This window comes from Trichechus manatus, unplaced genomic scaffold (genome assembly GCF_000243295.1).
Source record: "Trichechus manatus latirostris isolate Lorelei unplaced genomic scaffold, TriManLat1.0 scaffold00056, whole genome shotgun sequence".
Classification (NCBI taxonomy): domain Eukaryota; kingdom Metazoa; phylum Chordata; class Mammalia; order Sirenia; family Trichechidae; genus Trichechus; species Trichechus manatus.
The window spans coordinates 12,216,924-12,239,462 of NW_004443992.1; the positions used below are offsets into that span (position 1 = coordinate 12,216,924).

The 22,539-nt window shown below is 36.8% G+C and overlaps 1 long non-coding RNA gene across 1 annotated transcript in view; it reads left to right on the forward strand.

Moving 5' to 3' along the window:
• LOC111820920 (uncharacterized) overlaps positions 1–22,539 on the forward strand; it is a 144,439-nt gene that overhangs the window by 112,631 nt on the left and 9,269 nt on the right. The window contains exons 2-4 of the long non-coding RNA XR_002824421.1: positions 17,345–17,429; positions 18,023–18,122; positions 20,105–20,193. This is a non-coding gene — a long non-coding RNA (uncharacterized LOC111820920). The remainder of the gene's footprint in view (positions 1–17,344; positions 17,430–18,022; positions 18,123–20,104; positions 20,194–22,539) is intronic.

Sequence of the window (22,539 nt, forward strand, 5' to 3'; positions counted from 1 at the left end):
TAATGTCCTGTCACCAGGTGGTTATATCTGTTACTAGGTATGTGAGCTCAGGAGTCCACCCACTCCTCCTATATGGATTCAGCTCAGGTGCCCAGGTAGATAGCCACCAAGTGTGTGGTATAGGCTCTCACTTACAGTCCTAGACAAGCATGGGTGATTGGTGTAGGCACAGGCATCTGGCTGCAGCAGGGGGACACACTCTGAGTAGGGCAGGGGGCTGACAGCTGCCCACGAGTGTCCAGGAGGAAGGCGTGTCTCTGTTCCCTAGAGCATGTAGGTGGGTGGGTTTTGCAGCCAGACTATGAGCATCTAATGCTGGTGGCTGTAAGGACTGTGGGGTACCGCTTATTCATGGGCTCCTATCGCAGGTGGCTAGGTGGGGTGGGTGGAGCTGCCAGTCCTCAGGCCCCTGCTGTGGGTAGGTGAAGACCCTGCTTAATGGGCAGAGCAGTGTCAAATGTCAAGAACCTACCACTTCACAGCTGAAACAGTTGAAATTAGAGTTCCAGTATATACCCTGTTGTCCTGCAGTAATGAGGGCCTACTGTGTTGAAATGGGCCCACACAAGTCTATGCAGGGGAAAAGGCACTCAAAGTCTGTGGATCCCTTATGCCTGTGCCTAGAAAAAGGAGCTGTGCCTACCCTGGGTTCCTGGCTTAGGGGAGCTGGCAGTTTATTTTTTCCTGTTTGTTAATTTGTTCACTCTGCAAGGCAGGGAGAATGGCTCTGGGCGTGTCACGGATCCTACTTCCAGCCCAGGGGACTTGGCAATTGCTGAATCTGTTCCAGGATCCAGTACAGAGCAGGGAGCGGGGAGGTAAATGGGAGAGAGCTTTTTCCCTAAGTGGGGTGTTTTTTTAATCTGCGCAGTAGGCTGTACGCGAGTTCTTATCTTTCACCTATCCGGGGCCACTTCTCACTGGTTCTGAGTGGCCATGTAGACTCTTTGGCGCTGGATCTCTCCTGGTGCGGAAAACATGCCTGCCTCACTGCTCTTCCTCAAGCTAATCAGTCCTGAAGGGCTCAGGCTCCTGCCAGGTAAGGTCTGGCAACTCCTCACTGTTACCAAACCGTCTCTCCCTCCCCCTGCCACTCAGTCCAGTTCCTCAACTCTGTCTTTGATGTTCAGGGCTCCCAGATTGCCATATATAATGGATTCACTTGTTTTTTCAGGTCTTTGTTGTAAGAGGGTCCACCGGAAGTATCTGACTACTCCGCCGTCTTGGCCCCACCCCCTGAATTGAAGTCTCTTAAGTCATAGTCCTGTTTTTACAAACCAACCAGGTCTTTGAGTCACTAAATGAATCCAAGCATTGGGGATTATTTCATTTACAGTCAGGGTTCTAAGAAAAGGTAGAATCTGTTGTGGTATAGGAAGTCCTCTGGGTATAGTGATGTTTACATTCTGGTACCAGTGACTGAGATAATTTTCTAACACTGAAGTTGACACTGCCTATTCCCAAAGCATCATCTAAGAGTCTGCCAATTTAGAACCTCTAAAGATGAAGCAACCTCTGAAATACCAAGTCAATATAGGAGAGAATGAAATTTTCCTAAAGTCCTGGCCTCCAGGTTTTTGTTTTTGTTTCTTACTCTTTATTTAGTGGTTGTCAGTGTTCTGGAGGATCTAGAAAATAGAGAAGATAGTCCTTAACTTTTATAATGCGAGTTTATAGTATAAGAGAAAAAGTTCATCTAAAAGAACATAGAAAATAAAAGCTCCTTTATCTTAAAATTGGAACAACCTTGTCTTTAGTCATTTGATGGCTGCTGTAAGAGTTGTGAACTCTTGGGTACCCTACCATCAAAGCTTTTAATTTGTCCTTTATTTGGAGTAAAAATCATAACATTTAGTCTAGGTTTAAATTTAGGCTTCACAACGTCAACATCATTTTCTTTGATACTGTTTCCCATTGATAGTGTCTTACCCATATCACACTCTCCTCATTTAAACTTACAAGAAAGAGACCTGACAGTCATAATAATAATCTTATCAAAATGGTGAGAAAACACTGACTGCTCATGAAATGCATTTCTAAAATATTTCTCACTTTCTGTTTTGCTCTCTGAAAGAAGATTTTTGAAGAAGCAGAGAATTTTAGGAGTGTAAGGAATCTTGGAAGTCATTTGGTTAATGAGGCTCACTTTACAATTGAAGAAATTGAGACTGGGTTTCAATGGCGTATCATTGAAGCCCAGTTATTTATTTATTTATCTATTTATTTAATCGTGCTTTAAGTGAAAGTTTACAATTCAAGTCAGTTTCTCATACCAAAATTTATACACACATTGCTATGTGACCCTACTTGCTCTCCCTATACTGTGACAGCATACTCCTCCTTTCCACCCCAGATTTCCTGTGTCCATTCAACCAGCTCCTGACCCTCTCTGCCTTCTCATCTCGCCGCAGGACAGGAGCTGCCTATTTAGTCTCATGTATGTATCTACTTGAGCTAAGAAGTACACTCTTCACGAGTATCACTTTATGTCCCATAGTCCAGTCTAATCTATGTCTAAAGAGTTGGCCTCAGGAATGGTTTCAGCTCTGGGACAACAAAGAATCTCGGGGTCACATCTTCTGGGATCCCTCCAGTCTCAGTCAAAACATGAAGTCTGGTCTTTTTACTAGAATTTGAGTTCTGCACCCTAGTTTTCTCCTGCTCCGTTAGAGACTCTGTTGTTTTCCCTGTCAGGGCCGTCATTGGTGGTAGCCAGGCACCATCTAGTTCTTCTGGTCTCAGACTGATGGAGTCTCTGGTTTATGTGGCCCTTTCTGTCTCTTGGGCTAATATTTTCCTTGTGTCTTTGGTGTTCTTCATTCCCCTTTACTCCAGGTGGGTTGGGACCAATTGATGCATCTTAGATGGCCACTCGCTAGCTTTTAAGACCTCAGATGCCACTCACCAAAGTGGGATGCAGAACATTATCTTAATAAACTTTGTTATGCCAGTTGACCTAGATTTCCCTGAAAGCACGGTCCCCAGACCCCTGCCCCTGCTACTCTGTCCCTCGAAGTGTTTGAAGACCCAGCTATTTGAGAGTTCGTGGTGGTGGTAACAGATCCCAGCTTTTCTGATTACTTTTCATTGAATTGTTCTTTTTGAGTATATCAGATAAGCTAAATGTCGTACCAGTAATCAGATTTTGCCAGGGTCGGTGCCATTATTGTATTTACCTTGTCTACATGTTTGTTATTATTATATTCAGATTATTATGATATAGAAAATGAGATTGCCTTACTTATAGATCCCACCTTGGTTTTCACTACTTCTGTGCCTGTTTATGTATTAACCCACATTACTTCTGCCCTTCAGATATGAGAACTAGGAGCTTTGTACTTGGATGCTTCTAAAAGTTCTTTAATGTTAATAATCCTTAGTGGTGCTTTACAAGGCTTACAGTTTATTTTTATCACAGTTACTAAAATGTGTACAGGCTATGGTTTCAGAAAGGATACCAGATGATATATTTTACATGTAACAAAAAGTTCTTTGGAGCTTATGCCCTTGGGAAGTCTGATAATGAAAGTCAGAAGGGTGTTAAAAATCTAATTTAGAAAGACTTCACCAATTTGATAAATAGAAGAATTCTGAATAGTGAATCTGGTAGCAAATATACATTATTAGACTTTTGATTGGTTATGGATATGTGCTGAACTTTATGTGCAAAAGCACAAATATCAGAACATATTGTATTTCTTCTATCTTATATATATTTTTTAAGGTACTTAACATATTATCCATTTGAACCTGCTTCGCTGTTTTTGCTTGTTAAAGAATATGACAAATATGGCTTTAAATCTGAAATCTTAAAACAAATCACTGGAGCCAGAGCTTTTGTATTTTTTATCAAATTCTATATTGACCAAACAACCATAGTATGTACTCTTTATTTTCATAGTGTGCTGTATCATACAGAAAACCAGTCAAAGCCCTGAGTTTCCCTTTGAAAAAGGGCTATTTTTTTAATAGAGAAGCTAAAGGGTGGGAAAAAATAAAAACAACTTAGAACTTTGCACTTTGCAACATATAATCAATCACAAATTTTGTGTCCACCACTGTCCATCTTTTCACCTCCACCCATGCCCCTGCATACACATACATCCTTCAGATATCTAAAATATAATAAGCTCAGTGCTGTGATGAAGTCTAGATTTTAAGTAGTCAATTAGAAAGGCCTCTGGTTCCTAACACAGAGAGTTTACAGCCTGGTGTGTTTCAGCTAATTTTAATTCTTTTAGATGTCTTGTGCACAAATTGCATGATTACATCCTACATCTCTCTTAACCTGGGTTACTGAACATAATAATAAGATTTTGCTTTTTTTTTTTTTTTTTAATAGACCTACTCATCACCAGAATCTTTGAGTACTTCACAAACAGCTAGTGGCAAGCAGTATCACTGATGTTCTTTCAGAGCTCTTTTGGTTGCTTTTTTATCCCCCCTGATTGTCATAAGCATGAATGAGGAAAGAAAAAGGAAGACCATTTTTTTTTTTAATCCCCAGTGATCAAAAGAAGTCTGCAATAGTAATACAGACTGATTTTGACAGTGACTTGTATTTGCAAAATATTTCAGACTTGCTCGACTATAACTTTTTCTTTTTCTCTTTGATGGAAACAAAGTTTTAGTTTTAGCCAGAAATTCTGTTCATGTTTTAGTTCTTTTGTCTTCACCATCATGGGAATAGCCTATCAATCATTTCTACCTAATTTGATTTGTAAAAATTTCCACCTTTTTCTGAAAATGAGCAGACTCTTTAATTAGTCCTACATGTGTTTTGGTTTTGTTTGAGTGCCAATAAAAATATATATGCTTGTAGGATTATAAATCTGAAAGGCAGTCCTTTAGGTAAGAGTATAGTTTAAGTATCACCAATAAATTCTGTTGTCTTTTTATATTGTTACTTACTGTTGATCTCTTTTAGAATTAATTCTACCCTTCTTTCCTTTTTAATCATTAGACATCAAAATAACTTCTAAGGCTGTCTCTTTTATGCATATGTAAGCATACTTGCATGCAGTGTTGTGAATTATAACTTTTTTTTTCTGGCAATTTACTCTAGGACTCTGGAGATCACCCTGGATTTATCTAATCCCAGTATGGGTGTGTTCAAAGGTGATGGAATTTATTTGGAAATAGGAGCGGTTAAAGCTACTGCAGTTATAGGTGTTTACTAGACTTGGGTTAAAGCAGTGAAAATACTTTTGGGTTTTATCATGTTGGCGGTAATGATCAAAGCAGGACTGCTTCTCTGTTTTGAAGATCAGAACTCTCTTATACAGTATTTTAAGTGAGTCTTTCCTATTGAGATTCAAATCTGTATAAATTCCATGTAACCTAGGAGGTGTATTGTTACTTAAAAAAAAAGATTAGAGTCCTGGGGACCCTTTTACTTAAGTTTAATGTTTGTAGTGCTTTAACAAAAGGTAACATGCATCCCTTATGCCATGGTGTGCTAACATAGTACTTAATCCATTTTGGTTACATGTCTGCTGTGGTGTGCTGCTAACAACCGCCTCTTGGGGCAGGGGTGAGGTGGGTTGGGACTGGTTTATAGCATGTGCCAATTACCATGGTTAAAATACTCTCGACATGGAAAATTCAGACCTACAAATGTGATGTTACTGAACTGAGGGTTAGTAAGACACGTACCATAGAGCAACATTATGCAGTCTTTCCACCTTACAGATAAAATACATGTAAATAACCTCAAGAACACAGATAATAGTAGAATAATGAGTGCTGAGTTTTGATTTTTATTACATTTGTTGGTGTCATGGATTGAATTATGTCCCCCCAAAAATGTGTGTGTCAGTTTGGCGGGGCCATGATTCCTGGTACTGTGTGGTTTTCCTATATGTTGTAAATCCTGCCTCTATGATGTTAATGAGGGAGGATGGGCAGCAGTTGTGTGAGTAAGGCAGGACTCAGTCTACAAGATTGGATTATATCCTGACGCAATGTCTTGAGATACAAAAGACAGAAGTGAGCAGTGAGACAAGGGGATCTCATACTATCAAGAAAGCAGTGCCGGGGGCAGAGCGCGTCCTTTGGACTGGGGTCCCTGTGCAGAGAAGCTCCTAGTCCGGGGGAACACCGAAGAGAAGAAGGCCGACAGAGAGAAAAAGCCTTCCCCTGGAGCTGATGCCCTGAAATTGGACTTTTAGCCTTCTTTGACTGTGAGGAAATAAACTTCTCTTAGTTAAAAACCATCCACTTGTGTTATTTCTGTTATAGCAGCGCTAGATGACTCAGACAGTTGGTAACATTATTTAATTGTAATTTTATATAATTAGATGTTTAATAATTGGCTAAAAGCAAAGGATACCAGAAAGATGTTCACCTGTGTTTTATTGACTATGCAAACACATTTGACTGTGTAGAATATAACAAATTATGGATAACATTGTGAAGAATGGGAATTCCAGAACACTTAATTGTACTTATGCAGAATCTGTACATAGACAAAGAGGCAGTCATTGGAACAGAACAAGGGGATACTGTGTGGTTTAAAATCAGGAAAAGCGTGCGTCAGGATTGTATCCTTTCTCCATGCTTATTCAATCTGTATGCTGAGCAAATTATCTGAGAAGCCAGACTGTAAGAAGAGTGCAGCATCAGAATTGGAGGAAGACTCATTAACAGCCTATGATATGCAGTGACACAGCCTTGCTTGCTGAAAGCAAAGAAGAATTAAAGCACTTACTGATAAAGATCAGACTACAGACTTCAGAATGGACTATACCTCAACACAAAGAGAACAAAAATCCTCACAACTGGACCAGTAAGCAACATCATGATAAACGGAGAAAATATTGATGTTTTAAGGATTTCATTTACTTGGATACACAATCAATGCCCATGGAAGCAGCAGTCAAGAAATCAAGCTACACATTGCATTGGGCAAATCTGCTGTAAAAGACCTATCTAAAGTGTTAAAAAGCAAAGATGTCACTTAAGGTGCGCCTTACCCAAGCCATGGTATTTTCAGTTGCCTCATATGCATGCAAAAGCTGGACAATGAATAAGGAAGACCGAAGAAGAATTGACGTCTTTGAATTATGGTGTTGGCAAAGAATATTGAATATACCATGGACTGCCAGAAAAACAAACAAATCTGTCTTGGAAAAAGTACAGCCAGAATGCTCCTTAGAAGTGAGGATGGCGACACTTCATCTCACGTACTTTGAATGTGTTACCAGAAGAGACTAGTCCTTGGAGAAGAACACCATGCTAGGTAAAGTAGAGGGTCAGTGAAAAAGAGGAAGACCATCAATGAGATGGATTGATACAGTGGCTGCAACAATGGACTCAAACATAACAATGATTGTGAAGATGGCACAGGACTAGGCAGTGCTTCTTTCTGTTGTACATGGGGCCACTGTGAGTTGGAACCTACTCAACGGCACCTAACAACAAACGACAATGTTTAAGAACCAATTCAGAAAATGCCTGAAAATTTAAGCTTGCTTTTCTGAGGCAATATGAGCCAATACACCACTAAAAATGTATGGCGGTGTTGAGTCCTATTATACATGTGAAATTTGCTGCTTTGATTATTGTCCTGGCCTTTTAAAATGGCAAATGCTTACTCTGTCTGGATAATTTATCGTTCCTATCATCAATATTACTATAAACTATTTTAATAAGCTGCTTATGTTTGATAATATGCTTGTTTCTGCATAAAGTAACTTAAATATGAGTGATCTTTACCCTTGACAAATTTTAAACCCAGAATAGATAGTATCAGTTATGGAAAGAAGATACGAATATTCAAAATATAAACACTGAACAACGATTAAGTTTCATATTTTCTCAGACTGAAAGTGGGAGAATATGTTCTCTTCCATATGATTAGTCCGATAATACCTCCGATGGATTAAAATAAGATGATGTTGAAGTGTGCCCCTTTTCTCTTTTAATATTTGAACAGATTGATAGTGATTATAGATTTGGAGGCATTACTTTGCCATTGTAAATAGAAAGCCTATGTTATTATTTACACTCTTATATACCTGCATAGCTTCAAAGAGCAAGGGATACTCTCATGTGCTGCCCAGAACAAACTTCTGCGGTCACTGTAGATGTAAGGAACATGTGGGGCTTATTGCTAAACACCAGAGGAAGCAGGGTTGCCTTTTGTAGGGGAATGCTCAGCAGGCTAGTCAGAGTTGACAATGAGATACTAATCTTGCCACCACTATCACCAACAAAGAATATATGGTGGCAACCCATGCTGTCTCCAAATATAGGCATTCTGTGGAAACTTCTAACCTTTTATGTGGTTGGTTGATCAGAAAACTTATTAGCTGATCCTGCCACAGAACTGCAATTTCTTACCTTTATTTTAGTATTTTTTTTTCTTATTGATAATTATAAAAAACAGATAAATTAACAGGAATTAATTTCTATCCCTTAAAACACTTATTGTTTTTTTTTAAGATAAGGATCTTATATAATATATTAATCCTCACATTTTTACCTTGATAATCAGTAAATCAAAGTTAAGTCTAACAAGTCTGTATTAACACGTGTGATTGATACTTGTTTCCCAGTCATTCTGCATGTTTGATCTTTCTCTGCTTTGCATGCATGTTATATTTTATAAGCAACCTCAAATATTTTATCAGAAAGTAGAGCATAAATTATTAAAAACTTTAGTCCAAAGAGGTTTTAATGGAAAAATTAACGATAATATGTGTGATGTAATAAATGCCATCTTGGTAATTATTGCTGGCTGTCTGGAATCCCAATTGCTATTCTAAATCACCATTATCTTGTCACTGTTTCTAGCCATGTGACCTTCATGATGAGATTGAATCATTATGTTTAGAACTACTGTTACCTGGTATTTCACAGGAAGCAATATGTCACTGTACAAACCGGTGGGAAGAGATACTAGCTGGCAAAGGATCAATAGACTCTCTCCTCACATCATCACAGTGAAGAGGACAACATTGATTTAACTTGGCGAATGCCACAACCAGAAAGCTCATAGCCATCCAGCACATGGGTCAGGGAAAGGAGCCTTACCTTCCCCAAGACAAACAGACTAAGAAGCTGCTTCAAATATTAACAAGCCCAGCAGTCACTTCTCTCTTCTGAACGTCTCAACATAAACTATCCGCGTGAAACTGGGGTGCGTGGCACATAGCGAGCTGTTATCGGTCTTTATTTTCATTCTGTTTTTTTTGGTAGTCAGCATGCTAATGTAGTTGATATAGTGATTTCCAGTTTCTGATCTCATGTGATCAAATCCAGGCACTATGCTGTAAATAACCATATGCCTTTGCTGTGCTGTGTTAAGATAGATTTACATTGTTCTTTGACCATACTCATTTTAAGCATTTCATTAGATTAAAAACTTTGTATTATAGAATTTTGAAGCTTTTGCAGGAGAACTAACAGGTTTGTGTATCATTAATAATTTACCAACCTACAAAGGGTTATGGAGCCCTGGTGGTGCAGTGGCTGAGAGCTATGGCTGCTAACCAAAAAGTTGGCGGTTCAAATCCACCAGCAGCTCCTTGGAAACCCTAAGGGGCAAAGAGTTATAGAGCATGAGAGAACTTTTTTCTGTTAAAATATGGTTATGTTATAAGACACCAGGTATAACATTCTATTCTATTTTATATTTACTGAAATAATTTCAAGTTTCATTGAACAGGTTTATTACCTGAAAGAAAATACAATCAGTTCAAAAATACTTTGCACCACAGAGAGCCAAATATCTCTTTATTTTCTTTGGTTGCTTTGTAATTGTATGATGTTATTTTTATAAAGGAAAATTATTAAAATGAATATTGTGCCACAAAAGTACACCTGTAAATAATACACTGATTTATTGGAAAATTACATGAAGAGTAGATACAAAGAAGAGAGCTCAGACAAATAGATTAAAAATTGTTAACTTATAAACAGATATCATTATTTCACTGTTCTTAGTAGGTTACTTTGCTTCCAACCTTTGTGAAATAAGTATATTTCATATCAGCATATGAGACATCTTAAATTTATGAGTTTTTTAAAATGAAGTTTATTGCCATATCACTATTTCTACAATGGAAGAGCTTTTCTGGAAGAATGCCACTGGCCCAATGAGATAGGAGAAATGCTCTATATAATTTGAAAACACATTTTTTAGGTGACTTAAAAGGCTAAGGAAGCCATTTTTAAATTAATGTATTTCTCTTGGGAGATAGCTTTAGATTGGAAGATATTGAAGTTATCTCCAGTGTGTTCTGTAGGAAATTTATTAAGTTTTGACTTATAAAAACGCTTGGATGTTGGGTTGCATTTATATTTGTATTTGTGTTTGTTTAACAGTTTTACTTATATTGAAAGAGGTTTCCAGTTTCATCACCATTGTAGTACTGAGAATGAAATCACCTATCTATCCACTCATTTGCAGAGTAGTGCGTTCCTTGCATGAATCTCTCCATTTGTGCTTGTATGTGTATTCATTGAGTTCTGCTGGTGTCTCTCAGTACCTTTAGGGGGAAACTGGAATTTTGGTGACTGTTGCTGTAACAAAATGTTTAGAAGTACTTAGCACAAATTGTCCATTTTATTCCTCATTTCCACACTGGCTCTAGTGGTTTATGTAGACTGTACAGTGTTTGAAGACTTTGTTTCATCTCCCATTGTGCTTAGGGCAGTGTTTGGGGCAAGTGGCAGAAATAGAAATTGACTTGACTTGTAGATACTAAGTACATCTGGCTCTTTCTGGCTGTGGTATTTGATGCTGGGCGACAGATGTAGAGTCTTAGGGTCTTTCTAGGCTCCTGATTGGCCAGGATGAAAAAGTACTGGAAGGGACTACTGAAACAGGAGCCGGCAGTGAGGATGAAGATGGGATTTTGGTTTCTGTAATTATTTGTACAGGATCTACACAGCTAAAGAAAGTCTATTTGTCTACCCACTAAAAAGAACGCACTGCCATCGAGTTGATTCTGACTCATAGTGACCCTGTAGGACAGAGTAGAACTGCCCATAGGATTTCCAAGGCTGTAAATCTTTACAGAAGCAGACTGCCACACCTTTCTCCCGAGGAGCAGCTGATGGATTCAAACAATTGAAGTTTTTAAGGGTGAGCAGCTGAGTGCTTTTAACCACTACTCCACCAGGGCTTCTATTTGTCCACAGACCTCGAAATCTACTGTTGTTGAGTCCTGTATTATCTTTCTTTTACTGTGGAGATTTTTTCGTACTTATCCCTTTAAGCAGTTGTTGAAATTAATTTCAATAATTAAACCTTTTTCAAATCAGTTGAATATACATCTTAGTTCTGATTTTCCCTTTATGGTTTCTCAGACATGAGTTGATATAGTTCAATATATGTTTCTTTCTTTTTGTTTTTGACCTCTTTTCTGTTACCTTTTTCTTTCTTCTTCTTTTATAAATCTACTTATAGACATTCTATTAAAAGTCTTTAACTCTGCTTTGTGCTTTTGCCTTTTCTTTCATACTTTACTATGTTTTTGATACTCAGTTGTGTATATGTGTGCATTCCCTGTTTACTTCCAAAACTCAGTACTTTAATTAAGAGGTCTGATCATCTTTCCTTCTTTTTTCCCTTTTAAAGAAAGTCTGTCTTCATAGAATACACTCTTATTTAAAACTATAAGCTTTTTCTAAAAATTAACTATCAGAATTCCTAAAACCTAAAACTTTCTATCAACAATAAAGGGCATTTCCCCTTACTAGCATTTTATTTGAAACCTTGACCTGTACTATTTTACTGTACTTACATAGATAAATTCCTGTAAAGTCTATGATGCCTGGAACACAGCACTGTTCTTTAAATATTTATTGAATTATTTTTGAACTCATGCTAATTTCTGGCCTTGGATGGAAGAACATAGCACTTAAACTTTAAAAAAGTATATCCTGAAAATATATAAAGTTCTTTAGATTAATAGTTTCGAATATGTTGTTGTTGTTAGTTGCCACTGAGTCGATTCTGACTCATGACTACCCCATGTGTGCAGGATACAACTTCTCCATAGGATTGTTAAGGCTGTGACCTTTTGGAAGCAGATTGCCAGGCCTGTCATCTGAGGCGCCTGTCGGTGGGTTTAAACCACCAAACTTCCAGCTAATAGTCGAGCACTTAACTGTTTGTACCACTGAAGGACCCCTAGTTCCCAATATATCACATAATAAATCTACTGAATATTAAAATATAGTAGTTTACAATCCCTAGGCAGTATATTGTAACCCATCATGTCTGCAGCAGAGCTGTAGATCCCTAAAGCTTTCTCAGTTTGGAGAAGTTTTTAACTAGCCTCAAACTGCCTTCACCTACGTTAATACTAACATTTATGTAAGCCTTTTTCTTTTGCACTGTTTCTGTTATAGTCTGTATTGGCTCTTTTCGGGACATTTTACCTGGCAACATTTGTTGTAGTATTTGTGGTTTTTTGACATGCATGTACACCAATGAAAATATCACTACAATCAAGATAATGAACATATTCATTTTCCCAAATCTTGCCATGAGCTGCTTTATAATTGCTCCCTCATGTACTTCCCTGTCCTGCTTCCCCACCAGTCCCTAAACTGCTTTCTGTCACTACACAATAGCTTAAATGTTTTATATTTTTATATAAAATGAGTCAGACAGCATGTACTCTTTTATGTCTGGCTTATTTCACTCAGCATAATTTGAGTTTTATGATATGTAGTGTGTATAATTTATTCCTTTTTATTGCTGGGTAGTATTACATTGTTTGGGTATACCACGATTTGTTTATCCACTAACCTGTTCATGGACCTTTGAGTTGTTTCTAATTTTTGAATATTACAAATAAAACTGCTGTGAACATTTGTGTATAAGTCTTTTTAGGTGCATATACTTTTGTTTTTCTTGTGTTAATACTTAAGAGTGGAATGGCTAGATCCAGTGGTAGGTGTTTGTTTAACTTTTAGGGAGCTACCAAACTATTTCCAAAAGTGATCGTGCAGTTTTACTTTCCCACCAGTGTTATACTAGTAGTATGTTAAGAGTTCCAGTTGCTCTACATCCTTGCCAATATTTAGTATGGTTAATCTTTTTAACTTTAGCCATTTTAATAGTGTGGATTACAATTCGCATTATATTCTGAGTCTTGCTTTAATTGTCATATTTAAGAAACTTTTGACTAAACCCAGGTTGCAAAAATTTTCTTTTGTTTTCTTCTAAATGTTTTATAGTTTTAAGTTTTACAGTTAGGTCTGTGATCTATTTTGAGTTGGTTTTTGCATGTGGGCAAAGTATGCATCCAAGGTTATTTCGTTTTTATATGGATATCCAGTTGTGCCTCACCATTGTAAAAAAAAACAAACGACCCTTTCTGTAATGAATTGCCTTTGCACCTTTTTTGAAAATCTGTTGTCAGTATACATGTGGGTTAATTTCTGGACTCAAAAACTATCAGGATCATTGTAGCTTTATAATATGAATCTTAAAATTAGATAGTGTTAGTCTTCTAACTTGGTTCCTGTTTTCAGTGTTGTTTTAACTATTCTAGATCTTTTGTATTTTCATAAGAATTTTAGAATCTGCTTGTCAATTTCTGCATAAAAGCCTACTGGGAATTTGATGGGATTGTGATGAGTCTGTAGTGCAGTTTAGGGAGAATTTACATCTTAACAATGCCTTGTCTTCTCACTCATAAAGAAGGTTCATCTCTCCATTTATTTAGCTCTTCTTTAATTTCTCTCAGAAACCTTTTGCATTTTCAGTGTATAGATCTTTCACATTATTTGTCTGATTGTGTCTAAATATTTCACATCATTTAAATTTTATTATAAATGATGTTGCTTTTTAATTACTGTTTTCAATTTTTGTTGGTAGAATTTAGAAATACAGTGGATTTTTTTTTTTTTTTAATCCAGCAACCTTTCTAAACTCACTTATTGGACATATATTCCTATGGGGCCGTTGTACTCTGTCACATGAGTGGGGGTCACTATGAGTCGATAATCGACTTGACGACACCTGACAACATACATACATATATCGATCCACTATTTTCTTATTTCTGTTATTCTAACGAGAAATGTGCCGCTATTCTTATCTTTGTTCCTTTCTATGTGCCTTTTTTTTTCCCCCTCTCTGGTCTGCCTGCTTATAAGATTTTCTCTTTGTCACTTGCTTTGAGTGATTTGTTTATGAGGTGCTTTAGTATAGTTTTTGTGTCTTGTGCTTGGAGTTCTTTGAGCTTCTTAGATCTATTAATAGTTTTCACAAAATTTTAAATATTTTTGGCCATTACTTCTTTAAATGTTTTTTGTCCTTCCCTCGTTTAATTACACATTTATGAGGCTGCTTGAAGTTGTCCCACAGCTTATTAATGCACTATTCAATTAAAAAAATTTTTTTTCTCTCTTTTTTTTTTTTGCATCGTTTCTATTTGGTGTCTTTAGGTTCACTCGTCTTATTTTCTGCAATGTCTAATCCATTGTTAATCTCACCTAGTATTATAGTTTTTAATCACACATTATAGTTTTTAATCTCTAGAATTATGTTTCAGTTCTTTTTATGCATGTATATCTCTGTTTTGAAACCCTGGTGGAGTAGTGGTTAAGAGCTACCACGGCTAACCAAATGGTCAGCAGTTTGAATCCACCAAGCGCTACTTGTAAACCCTATGGGACAGTTCTACTCTGTCCTATAGGATCGTTATGAGTCAGAATCCACTTGACAGCAATGGGTATGCTTAAACTGGAGCCCTGGTGGCATAGTGATTAGGAGCTTGGCTGCTAGCCAAAGGTTGGCAGTTCGAATCCACCAGACGGTCCTTAGAAACCCTATAGGGCAGTTCTGCTCAGTCTCTAGGGTCGCTATGGGTTGGAATTGACTCAACAGCAGTGGGTAGATCTTAAATTTTTAAGCGTATGGAATATAGTTGTAATAACTGTTGTAATGTCTTTGCTTCATTCTAACATCTTTGATGGTTCTGGATCAGTTTTGATTGGTTCATTTTTCTCCCCATTATACATGATTTTTCAGTCTTTGCATGCCTGGTAATTTTTTATTGGATGCCACCTAGTCTAAGTTTTGTTTTGTTGTGTGCTGATTGATTTTTTTATTCCTATAAATATTCTTGATCTTTGGTCTGGGATATGGTTACATTTCCTGGAAGAAGTTTAATCCTATCAGTTTTAATCCTATCGTTTTAAGATTTGTTAGGTGGGACCACAGCAGTTAATCAGTATGGGTCTAAGTATTCCCCATGACTTAGCCATGACCTTTCTTTGTACTCTGCCCGGTAGTCTATGAATCTTTTGGTTTTTAATTTGACTGTTAAGAAGGGACACTATTCTTGGCCTTGTGTGAATGCTGCTACTGTTCCTTCTAAATTTTTTCTGATAGTTTCCTGATTTCTTGTTGTTGTTATGTGCCATTGAGTCAATTCTGACTCATAGCGACCCTATAGAACAGAGCAGAACTGCCCCCATAGGATTTTCAAGGAGTGGCTGTTGGATTTGAACTGCCAGCCTTTTGGTTAGCAGCCTGAGCTCTTAACCACTCTGCCATCAACACTTAGCTTAATATTCATGGGGGTCCCTCTGCAGATAGATTGTGGAAGGACTTATTTGGCAAAGGCTTTGAAGTGATTATGAATCTAAAAAGTGGAGTTACAAGAATAAACTAGTAGTTGTTTCTTCAGTAAGACAGCATGGAGTAAAAGGAATTGGACTTATCTCCTGACTTTCATTTAAGAACCTTATAACCTTGGGAGTATAAATATATTATTTACCTATAATCTTCATTTCTCACAGGACTAAGTGGAAATGTTGGTTTAATCAGCTTATGAGAACAAATTAAAGTAGATATTAATTATTCACACTGATTTTTCATTTTGAAGATAGAAGATGTTCGTTAATGCAGACTAGTTTTTTTAATAAGCCTTATAGAAACACTGAGTTTTTAGATATCATTTTTGCAGCACTCATTCATTTACTCATTCATTCAATATGTATTGATTGAGCACCTACTAGGAGCCATGCATTATTTTAGGTGCATCATAATTATCTGTAAACAGCAATAGATATCTAGAATACAGTAAAGTATTGTTTTTGTATTGATCCGAAATGTGTTAGTGTAGTGCCAGTGATTCCTGTGGGGTGATCATATAGTAGTTACAATGTTAAGTCATTTATATGTCTCAAAATGTTATTGTTGCATATATTAATGCTATTTTAAATGTAGTTGTAAAAAGAAATATGAGGAAAATTATTAAATAATTATCAGAATGAAGTTGAATTAATAGGTGTGACATCCAATTATAACTTGCCCCAAGAGAAATATTGAGTGAAGGTTGAACATTTCAGCCTTAGCTAAGATCCCTGCTTGTGCTAACTTAGACTAGATAGGATTCATAATGAGAAAGGAAATCATTGTTAGTATTTCCTGTTATTAACACCTTGATAAAATTTAGAGCCTATATATTATATAAATGGATTGAACTGTCAGTTGGAAGATTATTCTTTTTTTAAAAAATCTTGCTATTATGATCTGAGTGTAGACTTAAAGGATGTTATGTAGATTGGGGACAGAAGGAGCTGACACTTACCTCTCTTGACATCTGACTGAGATGGCTGGAAGTAGTACCTTCTTAATTAGTTTTGCATACTTTTGTAATAGAGCAGAGATACTGGTCTTCTTCGGGACTTGATACTGGATGTGAACTATTGATCCAGGCATAGGTCCAACTGCAGCCGCTGTTCTTCTCCAGCAGCTGGTAGAGACAGAGATTCTAAGCTGTCAAACTTGGGTAAACTGGGTTTTAATTCCATTCAATGGTGTGCCATTCATTGTGGGCTCCTAAAGGAAAAAAAATTGCATCTTATCTTTACGTACGCAAGGACTAGCACTGTAATTTAGGTATAGTAAATATTGAGATGTTTATTGTTACTTCTCTAACCAACTCGTAAAGAGTTTATTATTATAGCTATCATATTTCAGAAAAAAATGTGTTAAAATACTGATAGAGATAATATATTTCTCATGGAAGTAGAAAGCTTTCTTTTAATTCGTCTACCCATTTCCATTTATAATATGTGAGAACACATATATAAAAATTAAAGTAATGTCTTTAATTTTGCCATTGTTTGCTTGAAAGATCTATTCCCATACCTTTTGGTTGTTGACCTGTAACATGAGGCTCATTTTCTAGTGATTGATCTTAAATGTTTGTTGATGCTTGGGAAATAGAAACTAAAATTGTAACTGTCATTATTTGTGTAAAATTTGAATAAATCAATGTTCCATACTAACAGTTGTTGAAATATTGTGTATTGAACTAATGTTAGTAATCCAGCATTGGTGACATCCTACCTTATTTATTTACAGGTTTTTGCGAATCAGTACAGTGGTAAAAATGCATGAAATTACCATACATGGAGAACTTTTTCTAATAGAGAAGTTAGTGACAGAGGTGAGGATTTGTTCATGTATTACATGAAAATATTAATTTAATTGGTTGCCTTTAAAACGGTTGTAAAAGTGGCAGTGATAGTTATAGAGTTAGGAAGATAGTTCATGCTTAAAGAGATTTGGCCTTCTCTTTTGGTAATGAATGACTTCAAAGCTGAAATTTGCATTAAGAACATTGATGTGATAATTCTGAAAGTACCCATAAGTCTGACACTTTGAGGATCATAACAAAACTAAATTCTAGTGAAGTTGAGACATGTGGAACAACAGCAGATATTAGGCAAAAAATCATCTGAACATAATAAAAATATGCTTTTGCTTGAAGAATCTGTCAAAATGAATTTCAAATATTTAAAAAAATGCATGTTAAATGTGCTTTACTAAAGTTTTGAAGTAGATTAAAATTATATGCAAATTAATGCAAATAACAAGGCTTGAAGATTAAGTTTTGAAGTGCTAGCATTTCCTGGAGTAAATGACTGCTGAATGAATGGATACATAAATATATGGTTAGCTGACTGGTTGGCTAACTGGCTGGATGAATGAAAGAATTTGTTTTCACTTTGAAAGGTTTTATATTTTCTTCTGTACCAGAGACCAATTTTTGATGACCATCAAAATTGTGAAGACCATGTGCTCCATGATGATACTCATCCAGTGTAAAATCTGTAAACTGTAGTGCTTCTAAACCCCAGTGAGTAGATGCCGGTTTTGCAGCACTCATTCATTCAGTATGTATCCCTTGAGCACCTACTAGGAGCCATGCGTTGTTTTAGGTGCATTGCCATTATCTGTAAATAGCAATTGCTGTTGTCTTTGTCACCTGTTCCTTCTTGAAGGAGCGCTGGTGGCACACTGGTTAAGAGCTTAGCCGCTAACCAAAAGATAGGCAGTTCAAGTCCACCAGCCATTCCTTGGAAACCCTGTGGGGCAATTCTCCTCTGTCCTATAAGGTCGCTGTGATTCAGAACCCATTCGATGGCAATGGATTTGGTTTTGTTTTTTTGGTCCTCCTTGAAATCTCCTCCTCTTTGTATCCTGACATATTTCTTTTTTGTTGGCTTTCCTTTTATTTCTGTAAAATTTACCTCCTTATAAATTTCCTCTTCTGACCTTGCCTTGGGAGTTCCTTGGAGCTCAGTTTTTGCCCTCTGTTCTTTCCCTGCTCCAGTGATTCTCAGCCCTGGCTATGATCACAGCCTCAGGTGGGGAGGCCCTAAGCATGGGCAAATTTTAAAAGCTCCATGAATGATTCTGATGGCCAACAATAGTTGAAATATATATTTTTATTCTCTAGTCCAGGGACTTGTTTGTTTCTCAAAGCTTCATTTATGCCTCAGCTGATTAGTGTCATACCAGTATTTCCTTTCACTTAAGTGCCTGCTCTGTGCTTCTGGCTAACCAAGACATTTCCATTTAGAAATACCATTTCCCTGCCTTTCCTTCAAAATATTTTTTACCTCTAATCCAAAAAATAACCTTCCTCCTTAAGAGCTTAATAACGTGGATAGGGAGATAAAGCACCAAATTCGGAGTCAGATGATGCAAGTTGGAATCCCCTTATCCCTTTGACCTAAGACTTGGAAGGGCAAGATAGTTATTGCTTGGAGGCAGTCAGGAAAGGCTTTAAGAAGGTGGGAATGCTTAGACTTTCCTCCAGTAGGCTGAAGCCGATGTTCTGTGAGGAAGCTGATGGAGGGGTCTGTATTTTGAGCTTTGTATTTCAAGATCATGATTTTTAATTTGACCCTTAAGACAACAGAGTCTTTAGCTTTTGGAGAAAAGGAGCTAACCCTAGCCTTGTAAGAGAATTGATTTGATCTTAGTACGCAAGAGAGATTTAATGGAAAAAGAAAAAGTGTCAAATATTTTTTAATGAGTCAAGAAGGTTGATGAGAGGTGAGATATAGGTTGTAGAAGCAAGGTAAGGAATGTTAAAAGTAGAAATAGTCTATTTTACGTACAACGTGTTCTACAAGTTCATAGTTCAGCATTTACTGTATGCCAAGCATGTGCTAGGAACTTCCACATATGCTTCTTATTTTATTCTTATATAAAATAAAGCAGTAGTATCCCAATTTTAAAATGGGGACACTGACACTGAGGCCCAACAACATTAATCAGTTTTCCTCAGGTCAAAGGGATGAGTGGGATTCCAGCTTGCATCATCTGACTCCAGATTTGGTGCTTTATCTCCCTATCCCGTTATTAAGCTCTTGAGGGCGAGGGGTCTTTACCCTTTTATTACATTAGCATTTCTCTTTCATTAAACTCAGTGAGCATGATAGTCACTCCTTAAGGTGTCAGTAAATAAATGAAGTGTGAGGAGGAGCATAAGATAAGCTGAATTTACCAGTTCTCCCTCCAAAAGCCCTTCTAGATGCAGTCCTGAGTAGAAAGGCTACCACTGGCCAACAGCTGTCAGCACTGGATTGTTAGAGCTGTGTAAATAAATGCCTGGTTTATAGGGTGGATGTTAAAAATGTTCTAAAATTATTTGTGCTATATAGAATATGTCATTAACACACTATCTTTAAGTAATTCTATTGGTATGATCCCACATTGGGGGGGGGGTGAGAAATGAGGTAAATGGCATAATGTTTATATAGTGAAAGATTAATTAACATATGTCAGCCTAGCAAATTAAATTTCTAAGAAACAATTTTAATGAACTAGGATTTGAACCCTGCCATTGTTATTTGAAGATTCAGACGCATGAAAATTCAAGATGATGTAAATCAAGTTCTTTTCCTTCAAAGAGAAAGGTGAGTTTCCCCACAACTGTCACTGTTAAATTGGAAGTAAAACCAGTATTCCCTTGACGGCTGTTATCCAGCTAGGAAAGACTTCCTATCCCTGTCTCCAGGGGACAGGGGACCAGAACTGCCTTCAGTCCTCTATGGCTAGACAGAAGGAATTTTAGCACTTTCCTGGAGAACACCTTTCCCATTGGGTCACTGTGATAGGTGTGAAATATATTTCCCAATTTGGATCTCGTGAGAAAATGGGGTTCAGAGTAAAGAGTTTAATTCTATCTAGTTTTGCTGGAATATACATATTATACTTTTAAAATGATAATTACTTTTATAATCTAAGTAACTGAGTAAATTGAATGCTATCCTTAACCATTTCTATTTTTAATTGAATAAATCATAGGCTTTAGTTGTAAAGGTACTAAATACTATTGTCTGAACTCTCTTCATTTCTCAAATTTAGCCCAATAGCTTTGTTTTCTTAGATGCTCTGTTATTCAAAAAATTTACTTGAACTTTGCTATGAATAGAAAAATTACGAGTAGAAAGCTGAACTTCAAAGAGAAATGTAATTTTACTCTTCCAGCTAGGTTGCTGCTATCAGAAGCATTTGAGAAGTGACCTGGGTGGCCATTACAAGTAATTGGAAAGGAAGTACAATTTCTTACTACTGCATCTAAAAATTGGGACAGCCTTCTTTAAATATCACATTTCTATAAAAATTTGCACACTCAATCCACATGTCTTAATTAGAAGCTACTATAAAGAAAGACATTTCATTGTTTTTATAACTTGTGTTCAGAAATAAAGTTGCTCTTATTTAATCACTACTTAGGAGAAATATTAAAATCAAGTTTAGGATACAGAAAAAGTAGAAAATGATGATGTGCCAAAAATACATAAGAACAGAGTTTGATTACAATTAGAGGGAAACAGTGTTTTTTCCACTCCCAAACCAAATCTGAAGTCTATTGAATTTACTTGGCTTATTTTTTTGTATGTATTTGGCAGCTAAGGAATGAACTGCCTTTCAGACAAAAACCTTTTCACTGCCGTGGCTTACTTTGTAGTTCCTACTTTGCACTAATGGGACCTTCCTCTTTGAGAGGGTCCTATTCCTATCAATGGGGGTATATGGATTTTGTGAAAGAAGCTTTCAGGAAAAGTTTTTTTGCTGCAATATAAATAAATTGTATTGAACAGTATTTGTCATGCTGGGTCCATGGACTCCTGAGTATATGTAGATGCTAACTTGGAGAGCTACAATTGGAGAATCCCATTATTTTTTATGATCTTAAAAAAAAAAAAAAAATTCTGGATTATCTGGATGATTTTCTTAAAGGCTATTTCCACAAGATTTCAATGCCCATGCTTACTTTTGTGCTAGGATCAATTCTGTGGCAGTTGATTTTTCTGTATGGATGAGAATAAAGCAATTGTTCAAGAAGAGGAAAGTGAGGGAAAATTGAGTTACTGTATGAGACACACATTGTCAGTCTGTACCTTGCTCATGTTGTAAGTAGCTGAATATTCCATAGGAGAAGAGATTGGACATGCCACTTGGGAAGAACAGCTTGAACCAAACTTGGGACCAGCTGTGTGTGGAGGTGGGGTGGACTGGGGTTAAGAAAACACTGAGGAGGGGTATGAGGTGGCAGTAATCTTTAAGAGTAGATGGAATCTAGGTTGTGGAGAATGCCTTGTACTCGAGCAGTAAGGAACCACCTGGTCTCAGGGCAGTGGCTCATTCATAGCTGCATTCTAGAATTTGTTTTTTAGTGTAGTGCATCTCCTTTTCAAGTATATCTCAAACTAATTGTTATTACTTGTCTTAAAAAAAAAAAAAAAAAAAGGAAAGCCCTCTTAGTTACATCGCATAGTATGCTGGCCACCCTAAAGAGAAAATGAACACCTGGTCCCTATCATTAAAGAGCTAATATACTTGGAAAACTGAAGAGCTATGCAGATGTAAGGTGGCATTATTACTGTAGTAAAAGAGAAAGCATTGTTCTAAGCAGGCAATAAAACATACAGGATATTTTTAGCACCAAAAGTACCCTCAAACTCTAGCTTGTTACCTAACAGTGCTTTCATTTATTATGAAAAATGGTGAATGCAAATTACATGCCCTATTATGGTTTGACCAGCAATTTCGTCATTGCATAAACAGACACCACACTATAGATAAATATTAAAGAGTCTGAATGTTCAACATTAAAATATTTGTTCATATTTGCTGGCATCTTTGAATGTTAAAGCTAGGAAAGATTTTAGATACTCTAAGTTTTGTTTCCCCCCCCCCCGCCCAACACACACAGTGAGTGAAAAAGGCCCAGGACATTAAAGACTAGCCCTCTG